General features: G+C 43.2%; 1 pseudogene; it reads right to left on the bottom strand.

The window, feature by feature from the left end:
• Nucleotides 1-2,498: 2,498 nt before the first annotated feature.
• Nucleotides 2,499-3,762, bottom strand: LOC103259370 (annotated as a pseudogene).
• Between the last annotated feature and the right edge of the window lie 2,096 nt (nt 3,763-5,858).

The following is a 5,858-nucleotide window of genomic DNA, read 5'->3' as shown; positions in this document are numbered from 1 at the left end:
CTTGTTTAGGTGAATTACTATGTGTCTGGGAGTTGGTCTTCTCATTTGTTGTCTTGCAGGGGTTCTCTGAATCTCTTGTGCTTGAATTTTTTCATCATTAATGAGATGAGGGAAGTTTTCTTGAATCATTTCATGAAAAGTTTGTTCCAGTGTGGCCTCTGTTTCTCTCTCTGCCGTAGGAAGGTCAATAACTCTTAGGTTCATTCTCTTGAAGTGATCATTCATCTCTTTAAAGTTTTGTTCTGTCTTTTTGAGCTTCTTTTGTATGCTTTTGGCAGTTTGGGTTAGTTCTGTTATTTGGTCTTCGAGTTCTGAGGTTCTTTCTTCTGCTTGGCTAATTCTGCTTTCCATGCTTATTAGTTTGTTATTTATTTCCATCACAGTATTTTTTACTGCTGTTATTTCTGACATCAGCTCCTTCTTATTTTCTTCTTGTCTCTCCTCAATTTTTAAAATTCTATTAATGTCTTTTTTTGTCACAAGTAGTGCTTTAACTGTTTAGCTTCCCACAGTACTCACATAACAGAAACTGACAAACCGATGATTGCCTCTAAAAATAAACATGAAAAACAATGTCCTAGAAGCTGTTATTTTTCTTACTTTAGCTGTCTTTACTGGGATGGTGACACCCAGCTAGTGGGTCTGCAAGAGCTGCCTCCTTCCCTGGATAGGTATCCTGACTGGGATGTCTCTGGCAGCTCCAGTGGTCTGCTCCTGTGCTATTCACACACACACTCTGCTACATAAACCGCCTCCTGGGAGATGAATTTGGTGAGCACAATCATTGATACAGCTGATGCATTTGAAATATATCACCAATAGATATCATTATAAAAACATGACAATCAGATTAGACTGTAACAAAATGTTAGAACTTTTGTTTACACTTGCAAAATGGTTATCATAAATCTGAATGGAAGATTTTTTTTTTAAATCAGTCTATATAAAGGCACAGATTGAACTGAGTGATTTTACAAAAAAAGCCAAGCTCCCAATATCAAGAGATGTCTGGCAAAAACAGAACTGTATACACTGAGATACTGCTTCAATGAGGAAATAGCATTTTAAAGACAACCTAGAAAGTTCCACATGGGTAGTAGGCATGCTCTTACCTCACCACTCAGAAAAATGACTAAACTTGGCTTAGGAGAGTGACAGCGTCCAAGTTCTCCGCGTGTCCTGCCCTGTAACCGTTCTCCTGGGAAGAGGGTATTCCTTCTCCTTTATGATTCCATCACAGCATAAAAGCCTGAGTTTGAATCTCAAAATAAAAATAAAAATAAAAAACCAATTTAGCGACATCTTAGCCTTTAAAATTGTTTTACTATGCCCCTCTCTTTTCTCAGATCTGTGTTCTGGCCCCCTTGCCTCAGGGTCAAAATTTATAGTAAGTTCCTCATTTCACTCTGCAGTTTAATATCATGAATCAAGAAAAGATTTGCTCTGTTAAAAAATCACAGATTTGTTTTGTAGAAAATTATTACAAACATATAAAGCTAAATAATTTTTTAAAAATGGAACATTTAACTCAAAATGTCACAAGAAGCTAATGTCTTCAACTTCAAAGTACAAAAAAGTTACAGAAAGTGATTCTAATTTTTAATCCTAGGTATGTATATAAAAATCTTATCAAAATGTTAAAACATAATCTCCAGAAATGTTTCTCTTTATTACAGCTACTAAGTAGCCAGTTGGCCATTAAAAAGAAATAAAACATAAAGCCCCCAATATTATGAGACCCAAGGCTGTGGGGGATGGCTCCTTGGTTCACACTTACAGGTCTCTTCTGCCTGAGTCACAAGATACTCCAGGGCTCAAGTTCTATTAGTGCTGCCTCCGCACAGCTTTGTGGTTATTTAACTTCCTCAAACCTCAATTCCACCACCACTAGCATCTTCCAAACATGTGTTCCAAGGATGACTAATCTCATGAAAAAAGGTTCTGTGGTCAAATTCTCCCTTCTAGGAGTTCACAATGTACATTAGCATCAGTAAAGGCTCTGAGAAGTCCTGAAAATACATTAGTTGACCTCAGGATACCTTTACTGACTGGCACTTATTAGTATCCTGGGACCTATACTTTAGAAAACACTAGCTCTGTATCTCTTGGGTATCTTCTAGCATTTCTTTGGATGAAATACAGGAAGAGTAATACAGTCTTCCGACACAGGCACAGGGAATTCAGAGAGGATTTCATGCCCAGGCATTGACCAGGTGCCAGTTCATGCTTACTGGCCCTGTGAAGAACAGCATGGGTCCCTTCTTCCTAATCAAAGTCTTCATTCATGGAAAGTGGTCATGACTGTCACAGATTCTCATACACATCTCCTGCACAATAAGCAGCAGAACCCACTGAGGGTAAGTTATCTTCAGTACAGGTTTGTTTTCCTTTCCAGAATGAACGATTTTTCCCACAGCTTTTGCTGCTGTTCATCAGAACAGTCCTGCCCACTGTTAGTAGGATCCCTGTCCTTTGTCCACTTCTTGTCCAGGATGGAGTCAACCCACAGAGGAGTGCCCAGCAGTCTCTTCCAAGAAGGTGCCCCCAAGGCCATACTGCTCTTCATGCAGATGGATCTCTTCAGGCGACAAGTGGCTTCCTCCAAGAACAAAGTCTGCAAATTTTTCAGGGGTCTGGAACCTGGACACGGCCAGCCAGGATGGGAAGTCGGGCCTGCAGCAGGCACAGCTCAGCCCCTCCAGTGCACGGGACGTCTCAGTGTAAACTTGCTCCCTGTACTTGTCTTTTGGGAGACACTTGACCACCAGCTTCTCTGAGGTCAACCATGGCTTCATTTTCCTCAGATAACTAAGTGCTTTCAGTGGGTAATGCAGACTCCAGGAGGATGGGAGGAGGATCACGGCTGCAAGGGCAAGCTGAGGCACAGCCACACCATCATAGACTAGGACCAGGGAGAGCAGCCACAGCATCCATGTCAGGAGACGCCTGCTCCTGTCATCCTCAAGGGCCTGTACTTGTAACACACAGCAAAGCTGAAAAATCCAATTATCAAGATATAGCCTAATACATATATTCTGTTCTCACACCAAAGCCACTTCAGATCTTCCATCAACTGGCACACAACATAAATGACTCAAGGTCTCTGCGTAAAAGAAAAGGAAGATGCCTGCCACAAACACAAGGAAGAGTTTGAAATCCATGAAGTTTCACTTCACACTTATGGCATAAGTAAGTATCTTCCCGACAGGCTCCACAGAGAAGCACATAGTGTCTCCATGTGGATTGATGATGATGGTTATTTCATTAGACTCCTTTGGTGTCCAAAAGTTATGAATCACACATTTGATATAAGATAGCATGATTTCTGGATACTGGCAATTATGTCTTTCAGTGATATATACAATACTGAGCAGACCTGGACTGGTAATTTTCACCTCACTCTACATTTTCTTTCCTCATGGTCTTTACTAGTTTAATCGTTCTCTTCTCTGTTACATTTACTGCTTACTATTCTCCACCCTGAAAAATGTACATATGGACAGCAGCAGGGATTTGTTTTCGTCATGGATGCATCCTAAGAGCCTGTATAGTGGACTATGTATACTTCCAGTTCATGTGGGAATTTTGATTGTAGCAGTAACAGTTTGACTCAGAGGTTCTAATTAAATCCATTTCCTTCAAAGCTTTACACCTTGGAATGGCCAGTGCCGCTGCCTCCTCCCCGCGCTGGACGCCTGTGGGCTGCGTGGCCAGGGGCAGCAGCCACAGCAGCAGCCACCACCGCTCTGGGTGCAGCAACATGCCCCTGGGGTCCACGCTGTGCTGCTGCTGTGGGCGCTCAGCCTGGAGCAGCGGAAAATCTATAAATGTCTTGATATCTGGGTTTGTTGCATGTGATCAGTCATTCTGGGGGCTCTTCATTGTGTTCCGGAGTCTGTTTTCTCAGTGTCTGACCTCCCAGAGGTCTGTGTGAGACCTATATTCTTCTTTTGGCTTTTCTTCATTTGCGTGGTTTTTTTTCTCTCCCTACTTTTTCCTTCCCTCCACATCACCATCTTCTTTAATTCTGTTATTCAGGGGTAGAGGGGTTGCTTTTACTTCTGTTTGTTCAGTCTCCTATTCTTTATGTATGCCCTCTTACTTTGTTCAATTCTGGAGTTGCACTGTAGTTTAGGGGTGGTCCTTTTTGCAGTTTTGAGATTTACTTAAGGGGGGAACTGTGATTCAAAATATATCTACAGTTCCTGGTATCTGTCAACAGGTGTATGGATAATCTGAAATCCACTTCCCACTGCCTTGGAATCTGTCCATACAGTGGGGCTATAGGTTTACTCCCTGAAATAAAATTAGGTTAGCAGAGGGAAGAGAATGGAGCAGACAGTGGGGGGAAGAGGGGAGTGGAGAGAGAGAGGAGTAAGGGCGGAAACAGATGAGTGTACCAACAAATGGAGAGAGAGACCTAAACTGAAACAGATAAAAACAATAAACCAAGGCTACAGACTAACCAACTCCCACACAAAAAAACCTAAAACATACGATGATGCTAACATACAAGCTAATCAACCACCTTATTGGTGTGCTGTTCCAATATACAAAGATATAGTTTACAAAGAGGAGAAAAGAGAAGAAAGGAAGAGAAAAAAAAATAACAAAACAGTAGGAATAGAATCAAGTCATTAAACTAAAAGAACCAATTGAGCACACTCTGAGACTTTTCATTTAAGTCCAATGTCCTTTCAGCTCTGATTTCTAGCTGTCTTCTCAGTCTGGTAAATTTGTTCACAGTTAGGGTCAGTTGCCCCTGGCCTGCTGTGAAGGGCAGTTCAGATCACGACTCAGTTCACCACTCAAATCTGGCCTGTGTCTGTTTTTCAAGCCTGTTTTTCCCATTTGGGTGTTGTTACCTTGAATAGCCAGCAGGTGGTGCTATCTCAGCTGCTCACCCCAGAGTGGGTGGAGCTGGACAGGAGCCTGGCCGAGGCCAGAGATGGGAGCCTGCCTCAGGGCACACGGGAGGAGACCCACCGCCAGCTGGACGTCATGGTAGCAGCAGAGGTGGCAGCGATCTCAGCAGAACTTGCCTGCAGGGGCTTCAAGGTCTGAAGTCGTGGATTGCCTCAGGCATGGGTGGTGCAATGCGCTATGGCTGCCATGGAGGCCGTGGCAGCGCCAGCGGCTGCTGTGTCTGCAGCTGCAGTGGCCCGCTGCAATGCCCCAGTGGTTGCGACGGCCGAGCTCCGTGTGAAGAGCAGGCTGCCGACGATGGGATCCGCAGACCTCGGGGAGACAGCCAGAGACCCTCTGCGTTCTTCTTTGTGGAGTGTCTCATAGACCAGGCTCCCCATTGCTATCTTGCCAGAAGTCCCCAAGGTCTTCTTTATGAGAAACTTAAAATTCCACTTTGCAAATCCTGGTGAGCTGGTCAGAAAGGAAGTGGAAATGGAGTAGGAATGTCACATGCCTTTGGTAGAGAGGAGAAGATGTGGTTATTAAAATACTCAGTAACTCCTTAGCTACTGCTCTCCTGTACCTGCATCCTTACAAAGAACTTTCCTCAAGCTGTTTCTGGTGTGTTAAGAGGTTGCTACCTGAATGGCAAAGAAATTCTCCTTGGATCTGACCATCACTTTCCACAAGGACCAGAAGGGTAACTCTCTGTGGATCACAGTCCACGGTTCTCAACATTGAGACACCAGCTGAGGCTTCCCCATCATAATCTTTAGTCCACTCCCTGAAATACACAGCTTATTGCAAATATTGAAGTAGATTTGGCAAAGTAGAAAACATCTTTATAATATTATCAAGTGAATAAAGCATAGTACAAATTTCTACTCCTTGCTGAAACTGCCAGATACAACTAAGGATGCCTGTGCTGGGATGAAGTGGAAGAACAAAGG

The sequence above is a fragment of the Carlito syrichta genome, unplaced genomic scaffold (genome assembly GCF_000164805.1).
Source record: "Carlito syrichta isolate Samal-C Ts95f unplaced genomic scaffold, Tarsius_syrichta-2.0.1 Scaffold302629, whole genome shotgun sequence".
NCBI lineage: Eukaryota > Metazoa > Chordata > Mammalia > Primates > Tarsiidae > Carlito > Carlito syrichta.
Note: the sequence above shows the minus strand (reverse complement) of the source record. Positions and strands in the feature narration are given on the sequence as shown.